The sequence below is a fragment of the Lampris incognitus genome, chromosome 12 (genome assembly GCF_029633865.1).
Source record: "Lampris incognitus isolate fLamInc1 chromosome 12, fLamInc1.hap2, whole genome shotgun sequence".
In the NCBI taxonomy this organism is placed as follows: domain Eukaryota; kingdom Metazoa; phylum Chordata; class Actinopteri; order Lampriformes; family Lampridae; genus Lampris; species Lampris incognitus.
The window spans coordinates 41,799,626-41,812,822 of NC_079222.1; positions in this window are offsets into that span (position 1 = coordinate 41,799,626).

A 13,197-nucleotide genomic window follows, 5' to 3' on the forward strand; every position below is an offset into this window, starting at 1 on the left:
GATGTAGACCAGTCAGACTGTTTTACAAGAGGATGAAGAGCAGTCAACCTGTTTTACAAGAGGATGAAGAGCAGTCAAACTGTTTTATAAGAGGATGAAGAGCAGTCAAACTGCGTTATAAAAGGATGAAGAGCAGTCAAACTGTTTTATAAGAGGACGAAGAGCAGTCAAACTGATTTATAATCGGATGAAGAGCAGGCAAACTGATTTATAAGAGGATGAAGAGCAGTCAAACTGCTTTATAAAAGGATGAAGAGCAGTCAAACTGTTTTATAAGAGGATGAAGAGCAGTCAAACTGATTTATAATCGGACGAAGAGCAGTCAAACTGTTCTATAGGAGGATGAAGCGCAGTCAAACTGGTCTATAGGAGGATGAAGAGCAGTCAAACTGCTTTATAAAAGGATGAAGAGAAGTCAAACTGATTTATAAGAGGATGAAGAGCAGTCAAACTGCTTTATAAAAGGATGAAGAGCTGTCAAACTGTTTTATAAGCGGACGAAGAGCAGTCAAACTGATTTATAATCGGACGAAGAGCAGTCAAACTGCTTTATAATCGGACGAAGAGCAGTCAAACTGCTTTATAAAAGGATGAATAGCAGTCAAACTGTTTTATAAGAGGATGAAGAGCAGTCAAACTGATTTATAATCGGACGAAGAGCAGTCAAACTGTTCTATAGGAGGATGAAGCGCAGTCAAACTGGTCTATAGGAGGATGAAGAGCAGTCAAACTGCTTTATAAAAGGATGAAGAGCAGTCAAACTGATTTATAAGAGGATGAAGAGCAGTCAAACTGCTTTATAAAAGGATGAAGAGCTGTCAAACTGTTTTATAAGCGGACGAAGAGCAGTCAAACTGATTTATAATCGGATGAAGAGCAGTCAGACTGTTTTACAAGAGGAGAAAGAGCAGTCAAACTGCTTTATAAAAGGATGAAGAGCAGTGAAACTGCTTTATAAGAGGATGAAGAGCAGTCAAACTGATTAATAAGAGGATGAAGAGCAGTCAAACTGCTTTATAAAAGGATGAGGGGCAGTCAAACTGTTTTATAAGCGGGCGAAGAGCAGTCAAACTGATTTATAATCGGACGAAGAGAAGTCAAACTGATGTATAATCGGACGAAGAGCAGTCAAACTGATTTATAATTGGATGAATAGCAGTCAAACTGATTTATAAGAGGATGTAGAGCAGTCAAACTGCTTTATAAAAGGATGAAGAGCAGTCAAACGTATTTATAATCGGACGAAGAGCAGTCAAACTGATTTATAAACGGACGAAGAGCAGTCAAACGGTTTTAAAAAAGGATAAAGAGCAGTCAAACTGTTTTATACGAGGATGTAGACCAGTCAGACTGTTTTACAAGAGGATGAAGAGCAGTCAACCTGTTTTACAAGAGGATGAAGAGCAGTCAAACTGTTTTATAAGAGGATGAAGAGCAGTCAAACTGCGTTATAAAAGGATGAAGAGCAGTCAAACTGTTTTATAAGAGGACGAAGAGCAGTCAAACTGATTTATAATCGGATGAAGAGCAGGCAAACTGATTTATAAGAGGATGAAGAGCAGTCAAACTGCTTTATAAAAGGATGAATAGTAGTCAAACTGTTTTATAAGAGGATGAAGAGCAGTCAAACTGATTTATAATCGGACGAAGAGCAGTCAAACTGTTCTATAGGAGGATGAAGCGCATTCAAACTGGTCTATAGGAGGATGAAGAGCAGTCAAACTGCTTTATAAAAGGATGAAGAGCAGTCAAACTGATTTATAAGAGGATGAAGAGCAGTCAAACTGCTTTATAAAAGGATGAAGAGCTGTCAAACTGTTTTATAAGCGGACGAAGAGCAGTCAAACTGATTTATAATTGGATGAAGAGCAGTCAGACTGTTTTACAAGAGGAGGAAGAGCAGTCACACTGCTTTATAAAAGGATGAAGAGCAGTCAAACTGCTTTATAAGAGGATGAAGAGCAGTCAAACTGATTAATACGAGGATGAAGAGCAGTCAAACTGCTTTATAAAAGGATGAGGAGCAGTCAAACTGTTTTATAAGCGGACGAAGAGCAGTCAAACTGATTTATAATCGGACGCAGAGAAGTCAAACTGATTTATAATCGGACGAAGAGCAGTCAAACTGATTTATAATTGGATGAATAGCAGTCAAACTGATTTATAAGAGGATGTAGAGCAGTCAAACTGCTTTATAAAAGGATGAAGAGCAGTCAAACTGTTTTATAAGAGGACGAAGAGCAGTCAAACTGATTTATAATCGGACGAAGAGCAGTCAAACTGTTCTATAGGAGGATGAAGCGCAGTCAAACTGGTTTATAGGAGGATGAAGAGCAGTCAAACTGCTTTATAAGAGGATGAAGAGCAGTCAAACTGATTTATAAGCGGACGAAGAGCAGTCAAACGTATTTATAATCGGACGAAGAGCAGTCAAACTGATTTATAAACGGACGAAGAGCAGTCAAACGGTTTTATAAAAGGATAAAGAGCAGTCAAACTGTTTTATACGAGGATGTAGACCAGTCAGACTGTTTTACAAGAGGATGAAGAGCAGTCAACCTGTTTTACAAGAGGATGAAGAGCAGTCAAACTGTTTTATAAGAGGATGAAGAGCAGTCAAACTGCGTTATAAAAGGATGAAGAGCAGTCAAACTGTTTTATAAGAGGACGAAGAGCAGTCAAACTGATTTATAATCGGATGAAGAGCAGGCAAACTGATTTATAAGAGGATGAAGAGCAGTCAAACTGCTTTATAAAAGGATGAAGAGCAGTCAAACTGTTTTATAAGAGGATGAAGAGCAGTCAAACTGATTTATAATCGGACGAAGAGCAGTCAAACTGTTCTATAGGAGGATGAAGCGCAGTCAAACTGGTCTATAGGAGGATGAAGAGCAGTCAAACTGCTTTATAAAAGGATGAAGAGCAGTCAAACTGATTTATAAGAGGATGAAGAGCAGTCAAACTGCTTTATAAAAGGATGAAGAGCTGTCAAACTGTTTTATAAGCGGACGAAGAGCAGTCAAACTGATTTATAATCGGACGAAGAGCAGTCAAACTGCTTTATAATCGGACGAAGAGCAGTCAAACGGTTTTATAAGAGGATGAAGAGCAGTCAAATTGATTTATAAGAGGATGAAGAGCAGTCAAACTGCTTTATAAAAGGATGAAGAGTAGTCAAACTGTTTTATACGAGGACTTAGAGCAGTCAGACTGTTTAACAAGAGGATGAAGAGCAGTCAACCTGTTTTACAAGAGGATGAAGAGCAGTCAATCTGTTTTATAAGAGGATGAAGAGCAGTCAAACTGCTTTATAAAAGGATGAAGAGCAGTCAAACTGATTTATAAGAGGATGAAGAGCAGTCAAACTGCTTTATAAAAGGATGAAGAGCTGTCAAACTGTTTTATAAGCGGACGAAGAGCAGTCAAACTGATTTATAATCGGACGCAGAGAAGTCAAACTGATTTATAATCGGACGAAGAGCAGTCAAACTGATTTATAATTGGATGAATAGCAGTCAAACTGATTTATAAGAGGATGTAGAGCAGTCAAACTGCTTTATAAAAGGATGAAGAGCAGTCAAACTGTTTTATAAGAGGACGAAGAGCAGTCAAACTGATTTATAATCGGACGAAGAGCAGTCAAACTGTTCTATAGGAGGATGAAGCGCAGTCAAACTGGTTTATAGGAGGATGAAGAGCAGTCAAACTGCTTTATAAGAGGATGAAGAGCAGTCAAACTGATTTATAAGCGGACGAAGAGCAGTCAAACGTATTTATAATCGGACGAAGAGCAGTCAAACTGATTTATAAACGGACGAAGAGCAGTCAAACGGTTTTATAAAAGGATAAAGAGCAGTCAAACTGTTTTATACGAGGATGTAGACCAGTCAGACTGTTTTACAAGAGGATGAAGAGCAGTCAACCTGTTTTACAAGAGGATGAAGAGCAGTCAAACTGTTTTATAAGAGGATGAAGAGCAGTCAAACTGCGTTATAAAAGGATGAAGAGCAGTCAAACTGTTTTATAAGAGGACGAAGAGCAGTCAAACTGATTTATAATCGGATGAAGAGCAGGCAAACTGATTTATAAGAGGATGAAGAGCAGTCAAACTGCTTTATAAAAGGATGAAGAGCAGTCAAACTGTTTTATAAGAGGATGAAGAGCAGTCAAACTGATTTATAATCGGACGAAGAGCAGTCAAACTGTTCTATAGGAGGATGAAGCGCAGTCAAACTGGTCTATAGGAGGATGAAGAGCAGTCAAACTGCTTTATAAAAGGATGAAGAGAAGTCAAACTGATTTATAAGAGGATGAAGAGCAGTCAAACTGCTTTATAAAAGGATGAAGAGCTGTCAAACTGTTTTATAAGCGGACGAAGAGCAGTCAAACTGATTTATAATCGGACGAAGAGCAGTCAAACTGCTTTATAATCGGACGAAGAGCAGTCAAACTGCTTTATAAAAGGATGAATAGCAGTCAAACTGTTTTATAAGAGGATGAAGAGCAGTCAAACTGATTTATAATCGGACGAAGAGCAGTCAAACTGTTCTATAGGAGGATGAAGCGCAGTCAAACTGGTCTATAGGAGGATGAAGAGCAGTCAAACTGCTTTATAAAAGGATGAAGAGCAGTCAAACTGATTTATAAGAGGATGAAGAGCAGTCAAACTGCTTTATAAAAGGATGAAGAGCTGTCAAACTGTTTTATAAGCGGACGAAGAGCAGTCAAACTGATTTATAATCGGATGAAGAGCAGTCAGACTGTTTTACAAGAGGAGAAAGAGCAGTCAAACTGCTTTATAAAAGGATGAAGAGCAGTGAAACTGCTTTATAAGAGGATGAAGAGCAGTCAAACTGATTAATAAGAGGATGAAGAGCAGTCAAACTGCTTTATAAAAGGATGAGGGGCAGTCAAACTGTTTTATAAGCGGGCGAAGAGCAGTCAAACTGATTTATAATCGGACGAAGAGAAGTCAAACTGATGTATAATCGGACGAAGAGCAGTCAAACTGATTTATAATTGGATGAATAGCAGTCAAACTGATTTATAAGAGGATGTAGAGCAGTCAAACTGCTTTATAAAAGGATGAAGAGCAGTCAAACGTATTTATAATCGGACGAAGAGCAGTCAAACTGATTTATAAACGGACGAAGAGCAGTCAAACGGTTTTAAAAAAGGATAAAGAGCAGTCAAACTGTTTTATACGAGGATGTAGACCAGTCAGACTGTTTTACAAGAGGATGAAGAGCAGTCAACCTGTTTTACAAGAGGATGAAGAGCAGTCAAACTGTTTTATAAGAGGATGAAGAGCAGTCAAACTGCGTTATAAAAGGATGAAGAGCAGTCAAACTGTTTTATAAGAGGACGAAGAGCAGTCAAACTGATTTATAATCGGATGAAGAGCAGGCAAACTGATTTATAAGAGGATGAAGAGCAGTCAAACTGCTTTATAAAAGGATGAATAGTAGTCAAACTGTTTTATAAGAGGATGAAGAGCAGTCAAACTGATTTATAATCGGACGAAGAGCAGTCAAACTGTTCTATAGGAGGATGAAGCGCATTCAAACTGGTCTATAGGAGGATGAAGAGCAGTCAAACTGCTTTATAAAAGGATGAAGAGCAGTCAAACTGATTTATAAGAGGATGAAGAGCAGTCAAACTGCTTTATAAAAGGATGAAGAGCTGTCAAACTGTTTTATAAGCGGACGAAGAGCAGTCAAACTGATTTATAATTGGATGAAGAGCAGTCAGACTGTTTTACAAGAGGAGGAAGAGCAGTCACACTGCTTTATAAAAGGATGAAGAGCAGTCAAACTGCTTTATAAGAGGATGAAGAGCAGTCAAACTGATTAATACGAGGATGAAGAGCAGTCAAACTGCTTTATAAAAGGATGAGGAGCAGTCAAACTGTTTTATAAGCGGACGAAGAGCAGTCAAACTGATTTATAATCGGACGCAGAGAAGTCAAACTGATTTATAATCGGACGAAGAGCAGTCAAACTGATTTATAATTGGATGAATAGCAGTCAAACTGATTTATAAGAGGATGTAGAGCAGTCAAACTGCTTTATAAAAGGATGAAGAGCAGTCAAACTGTTTTATAAGAGGACGAAGAGCAGTCAAACTGATTTATAATCGGACGAAGAGCAGTCAAACTGTTCTATAGGAGGATGAAGCGCAGTCAAACTGGTTTATAGGAGGATGAAGAGCAGTCAAACTGCTTTATAAGAGGATGAAGAGCAGTCAAACTGATTTATAAGCGGACGAAGAGCAGTCAAACGTATTTATAATCGGACGAAGAGCAGTCAAACTGATTTATAAACGGACGAAGAGCAGTCAAACGGTTTTATAAAAGGATAAAGAGCAGTCAAACTGTTTTATACGAGGATGTAGACCAGTCAGACTGTTTTACAAGAGGATGAAGAGCAGTCAACCTGTTTTACAAGAGGATGAAGAGCAGTCAAACTGTTTTATAAGAGGATGAAGAGCAGTCAAACTGCGTTATAAAAGGATGAAGAGCAGTCAAACTGTTTTATAAGAGGACGAAGAGCAGTCAAACTGATTTATAATCGGATGAAGAGCAGGCAAACTGATTTATAAGAGGATGAAGAGCAGTCAAACTGCTTTATAAAAGGATGAAGAGCAGTCAAACTGTTTTATAAGAGGATGAAGAGCAGTCAAACTGATTTATAATCGGACGAAGAGCAGTCAAACTGTTCTATAGGAGGATGAAGCGCAGTCAAACTGGTCTATAGGAGGATGAAGAGCAGTCAAACTGCTTTATAAAAGGATGAAGAGCAGTCAAACTGATTTATAAGAGGATGAAGAGCAGTCAAACTGCTTTATAAAAGGATGAAGAGCTGTCAAACTGTTTTATAAGCGGACGAAGAGCAGTCAAACTGATTTATAATCGGACGAAGAGCAGTCAAACTGCTTTATAATCGGACGAAGAGCAGTCAAACGGTTTTATAAGAGGATGAAGAGCAGTCAAATTGATTTATAAGAGGATGAAGAGCAGTCAAACTGCTTTATAAAAGGATGAAGAGTAGTCAAACTGTTTTATACGAGGACTTAGAGCAGTCAGACTGTTTAACAAGAGGATGAAGAGCAGTCAACCTGTTTTACAAGAGGATGAAGAGCAGTCAATCTGTTTTATAAGAGGATGAAGAGCAGTCAAACTGCTTTATAAAAGGATGAAGAGCAGTCAAACTGATTTATAAGAGGATGAAGAGCAGTCAAACTGCTTTATAAAAGGATGAAGAGCTGTCAAACTGTTTTATAAGCGGACGAAGAGCAGTCAAACTGATTTATAATCGGATGAAGAGCAGTCAGACTGTTTTACAAGAGGAGAAAGAGCATTCAAACTGCTTTATAAAAGGATGAAGAGCAGTCAAACTGATTAATAAGAGGATGAAGAGCAGTCAAACTGCTTTATAAAAGGATGAGGAGCAGTCAAACTGTTTTATAAACGGACGAAGAGCAGTCAAACTGATTTATAATCGGACGAAGAGAAGTCAAACTGATTTATAATCGGACGAAGAGCAATCAAACTGATTTATAATTGGATGAATAGCAGTCAAACTGATTTATAAGAGGATGTAGAGCAGTCAAACTGCTTTATAAAAGGATGAAGAGCAGTCAAACTGTTTTATAAGCGGACGAAGAGCAGTCAAACTGATTTATGAACGGACGAAGAGCAGTCAAACGGTTTTAAAAAAGGATAAAGAGCAGTCAAACTGTTTTATACGAGGATGTAGACCAGTCAGACTGTTTTACAAGAGGATGAAGAGCAGTCAACCTGTTTTACAAGAGGATGAAGAGCAGTCAAACTGTTTTATAAGAGGATGAAGAGCAGTCAAACTGCGTTACAAAAGGATGAAGAGCAGTCAAACTGATTTATAATCGGATGAAGAGCAGGCAAACTGATTTATAAGAGGATGAAGAGCAGTCAAACTGCTTTATAAAAGGATGAATAGCAGTCAAACTGTTTTATAAGAGGATGAAGAGCAGTCAAACTGATTTATAATCGGACGAAGAGCAGTCAAACTGTTCTATAGGAGGATGAAGCGCAGTCAAACTGGTCTATAGGAGGATGAAGAGCAGTCAAACTGCTTTATAAAAGGATGAAGAGCAGTCAAACTGATTTATAAGAGGATGAAGAGCAGTCAAACTGCTTTATAAAAGGATGAAGAGCTGTCAAACTGTTTTATAAGCGGACGAAGAGCAGTCAAACTGATTTATAATCGGATGAAGAGCAGTCAGACTGTTTTACAAGAGGAGAAAGAGCAGTCAAACTGCTTTATAAAAGGATGAAGAGCAGTCAAACTGCTTTATAAGAGGATGAAGAGCAGTCAAACTGATTAATAAGAGGATGAAGAGCAGTCAAATTGCTTTATAAAAGGATGAGGAGCAGTCAAACTGTTTTATAAGCGGACGAAGAGCAGTCAAACTGATTTATAATCGGACGCAGAGAAGTCAAACTGATTTATAATCGGACGAAGAGCAGTCAAACTGATTTATAATTGGACGAATATCAGTCAAACTGATTTATAAGAGGATGTAGAGCAGTCAAACTGCTTTATAAAAGGATGAAGAGCAGTCAAACTGTTTTATAAGAGGACGAAGAGCAGTCAAACTGATTTATAATCGGACGAAGAGCAGTCAAACTGTTCTATAGGAGGATGAAGCGCAGTCAAACTGGTTTATAGGAGGATGAAGAGCAGTCAAACTGCTTTATAAGAGGATGAAGAGCAGTCAAACTGATTTATAAGCGGACGAAGAGCAGTCAAACGTATTTATAATCGGACGAAGAGCAGTCAAACTGATTTATAAACGGACGAAGAGCAGTCAAACGGTTTTATAAAAGGATAAAGAGCAGTCAAACTGTTTTATACGAGGATGTAGACCAGTCAGACTGTTTTACAAGAGGATGAAGAGCAGTCAACCTGTTTTACAAGAGGATGAAGAGCAGTCAAACTGTTTTATAAGAGGATGAAGAGCAGTCAAACTGCGTTATAAAAGGATGAAGAGCAGTCAAACTGTTTTATAAGAGGACGAAGAGCAGTCAAACTGATTTATAATCGGATGAAGAGCAGGCAAACTGATTAATAAGAGGATGAAGAGCAGTCAAACTGCTTTATAAAAGGATGAATAGCAGTCAAACTGTTTTTTATAAGAGGATGAAGAGCAGTCAAACTGATTTATAATCGGACGAAGAGCAGTCAAACTGTTCTATAGGAGGATGAAGCGCAGTCAAACTGGTCTATAGGAGGATGAAGAGCAGTCAAACTGCTTTATAAAAGGATGAAGAGCAGTCAAACTGATTTATAAGAGGATGTAGAGCAGTCAAACTGCTTTATAAAAGGATGAAGAGCAGTCAAACTGTTTTATAATCGGACGAAGAGCAGTCAAACTGATTTATAAACGGACGAAGAGCAGTCAAACGGTTTTAAAAAAGGATAAAGAGCAGTCAAACTGTTTTATACAAGGATGTAGACCAGTCAGACTGTTTTACAAGAGGATGAAGAGCAGTCAACCTGTTTTACAAGAGGATGAAGAGCAGTCAAACTGTTTTATAAGAGGATGAAGAGCAGTCAAACTGCGTTATAAAAGGATGAAGAGCAGTCAAACTGTTTTATAAGAGGACAAAGAGCAGTCAAACTGATTTATAATCGGATGAAGAGCAGGCAAACTGATTTATAAGAGGATGAAGAGCAGTCAAACTGCTTTATAAAAGGATGAATAGTAGTCAAACTGTTTTATAAGAGGATGAAGAGCAGTCAAACTGATTTATAATCGGACGAAGAGCAGTCAAACTGTTCTATCGGAGGATGAAGCGCATTCAAACTGTTTTATAAAAGGATGAAGAGCAGTCAAACTGATTTATAAGAGGATGAAGAGCAGTCAAACTGCTTTATAAAAGGATGAAGAGCTGTCAAACTGTTTTATAAGCGGACGAAGAGCAGTCAAACTGATGTATAATCGGATGAAGAGCAGTCAGACTGTTTTACAAGAGGAGAAAGAGCATTCAAACTGCTTTATAAAAGGATGAAGAGCAGTCAAACTGCTTTATAAAAGGATGAAGAGCAGTCAAACTGATTTATAAGAGGATGAAGAGCAGTCAAACTGCTTTATAAAAGGATGAAGAGCTGTCAAACTGTTTTATAAGCGGACGAAGAGCAGTCAAACTGATTTATAATCGGATGAAGAGCAGTCAGACTGTTTTACAAGAGGAGAAAGAGCATTCAAACTGCTTTATAAAAGGATGAAGAGCAGTCAAACTGCTTTATAAGAGGATGAAGAGCAGTCAAACTGATTAATAAGAGGATGAAGAGCAGTCAAACTGCTTTATAAAAGGATGAGGAGCAGTCAAACTGTTTTATAAGCGGACGAAGAGCAGTCAAACTGATTTATAATCGGACGAAGAGAAGTCAAACTGATTTATAATCGGACGAAGAGCAATCAAACTGATTTATAATTGGATGAATAGCAGTCAAACTGATTTATAAGAGGATGTAGAGCAGTCAAACTGCTTTATAAAAGGATGAAGAGCAGTCAAACTGTTTTATAAGCGGACGAAGAGCAGTCAAACTGATTTATAAACGGACGAAGAGCAGTCAAACGGTTTTAAAAAAGGATAAAGAGCAGTCAAACTGTTTTATACGAGGATGTAGACCAGTCAGACTGTTTTACAAGAGGATGAAGAGCAGTCAACCTGTTTTACAAGAGGATGAAGAGCAGTCAAACTGTTTTATAAGAGGATGAAGAGCAGTCAAACTGCGTTACAAAAGGATGAAGAGCAGTCAAACTGATTTATAATCGGATGAAGAGCAGGCAAACTGATTTATAAGAGGATGAAGAGCAGTCAAACTGCTTTATAAAAGGATGAATAGCAGTCAAACTGTTTTATAAGAGGATGAAGAGCAGTCAAACTGATTTATAATCGGACGAAGAGCAGTCAAACTGTTCTATAGGAGGATGAAGCGCAGTCAAACTGGTCTATAGGAGGATGAAGAGCAGTCAAACTGCTTTATAAAAGGATGAAGAGCAGTCAAACTGATTTATAAGAGGATGAAGAGCAGTCAAACTGCTTTATAAAAGGATGAAGAGCTGTCAAACTGTTTTATAAGCGGACGAAGAGCAGTCAAACTGATTTATAATCGGATGAAGAGCAGTCAGACTGTTTTACAAGAGGAGAAAGAGCAGTCAAACTGCTTTATAAAAGGATGAAGAGCAGTCAAACTGCTTTATAAGAGGATGAAGAGCAGTCAAACTGATTAATAAGAGGATGAAGAGCAGTCAAATTGCTTTATAAAAGGATGAGGAGCAGTCAAACTGTTTTATAAGCGGACGAAGAGCAGTCAAACTGATTTATAATCGGACGCAGAGAAGTCAAACTGATTTATAATCGGACGAAGAGCAGTCAAACTGATTTATAATTGGACGAATATCAGTCAAACTGATTTATAAGAGGATGTAGAGCAGTCAAACTGCTTTATAAAAGGATGAAGAGCAGTCAAACTGTTTTATAAGAGGACGAAGAGCAGTCAAACTGATTTATAATCGGACGAAGAGCAGTCAAACTGTTCTATAGGAGGATGAAGCGCAGTCAAACTGGTTTATAGGAGGATGAAGAGCAGTCAAACTGCTTTATAAGAGGATGAAGAGCAGTCAAACTGATTTATAAGCGGACGAAGAGCAGTCAAACGTATTTATAATCGGACGAAGAGCAGTCAAACTGATTTATAAACGGACGAAGAGCAGTCAAACGGTTTTATAAAAGGATAAAGAGCAGTCAAACTGTTTTATACGAGGATGTAGACCAGTCAGACTGTTTTACAAGAGGATGAAGAGCAGTCAACCTGTTTTACAAGAGGATGAAGAGCAGTCAAACTGTTTTATAAGAGGATGAAGAGCAGTCAAACTGCGTTATAAAAGGATGAAGAGCAGTCAAACTGTTTTATAAGAGGACGAAGAGCAGTCAAACTGATTTATAATCGGATGAAGAGCAGGCAAACTGATTAATAAGAGGATGAAGAGCAGTCAAACTGCTTTATAAAAGGATGAATAGCAGTCAAACTGTTTTTTATAAGAGGATGAAGAGCAGTCAAACTGATTTATAATCGGACGAAGAGCAGTCAAACTGTTCTATAGGAGGATGAAGCGCAGTCAAACTGGTCTATAGGAGGATGAAGAGCAGTCAAACTGCTTTATAAAAGGATGAAGAGCAGTCAAACTGATTTATAAGAGGATGTAGAGCAGTCAAACTGCTTTATAAAAGGATGAAGAGCAGTCAAACTGTTTTATAATCGGACGAAGAGCAGTCAAACTGATTTATAAACGGACGAAGAGCAGTCAAACGGTTTTAAAAAAGGATAAAGAGCAGTCAAACTGTTTTATACGAGGATGTAGACCAGTCAGACTGTTTTACAAGAGGATGAAGAGCAGTCAACCTGTTTTACAAGAGGATGAAGAGCAGTCAAACTGTTTTATAAGAGGATGAAGAGCAGTCAAACTGCGTTATAAAAGGATGAAGAGCAGTCAAACTGTTTTATAAGAGGACAAAGAGCAGTCAAACTGATTTATAATCGGATGAAGAGCAGGCAAACTGATTTATAAGAGGATGAAGAGCAGTCAAACTGCTTTATAAAAGGATGAATAGTAGTCAAACTGTTTTATAAGAGGATGAAGAGCAGTCAAACTGATTTATAATCGGACGAAGAGCAGTCAAACTGTTCTATAGGAGGATGAAGCGCATTCAAACTGGTCTATAGGAGGATGAAGAGCAGTCAAACTGCTTTATAAAAGGATGAAGAGCAGTCAAACTGATTTATAAGAGGATGAAGAGCAGTCAAACTGCTTTATAAAAGGATGAAGAGCTGTCAAACTGTTTTATAAGCGGACGAAGAGCAGTCAAACTGATTTATAATTGGATGAAGAGCAGTCAGACTGTTTTACAAGAGGAGGAAGAGCAGTCACACTGCTTTATAAAAGGATGAAGAGCAGTCAAACTGCTTTATAAGAGGATGAAGAGCAGTCAAACTGATTAATAAGAGGATGAAGAGCAGTCAAACTGCTTTATAAAAGGATGAGGAGCAGTCAAACTGTTTTATAAGCGGACGAAGAGCAGTCAAACTGATTTATAATCGGACGCAGAGAAGTCAAACTGATTTATAATCGGACGAAGAGCAGTCAAAC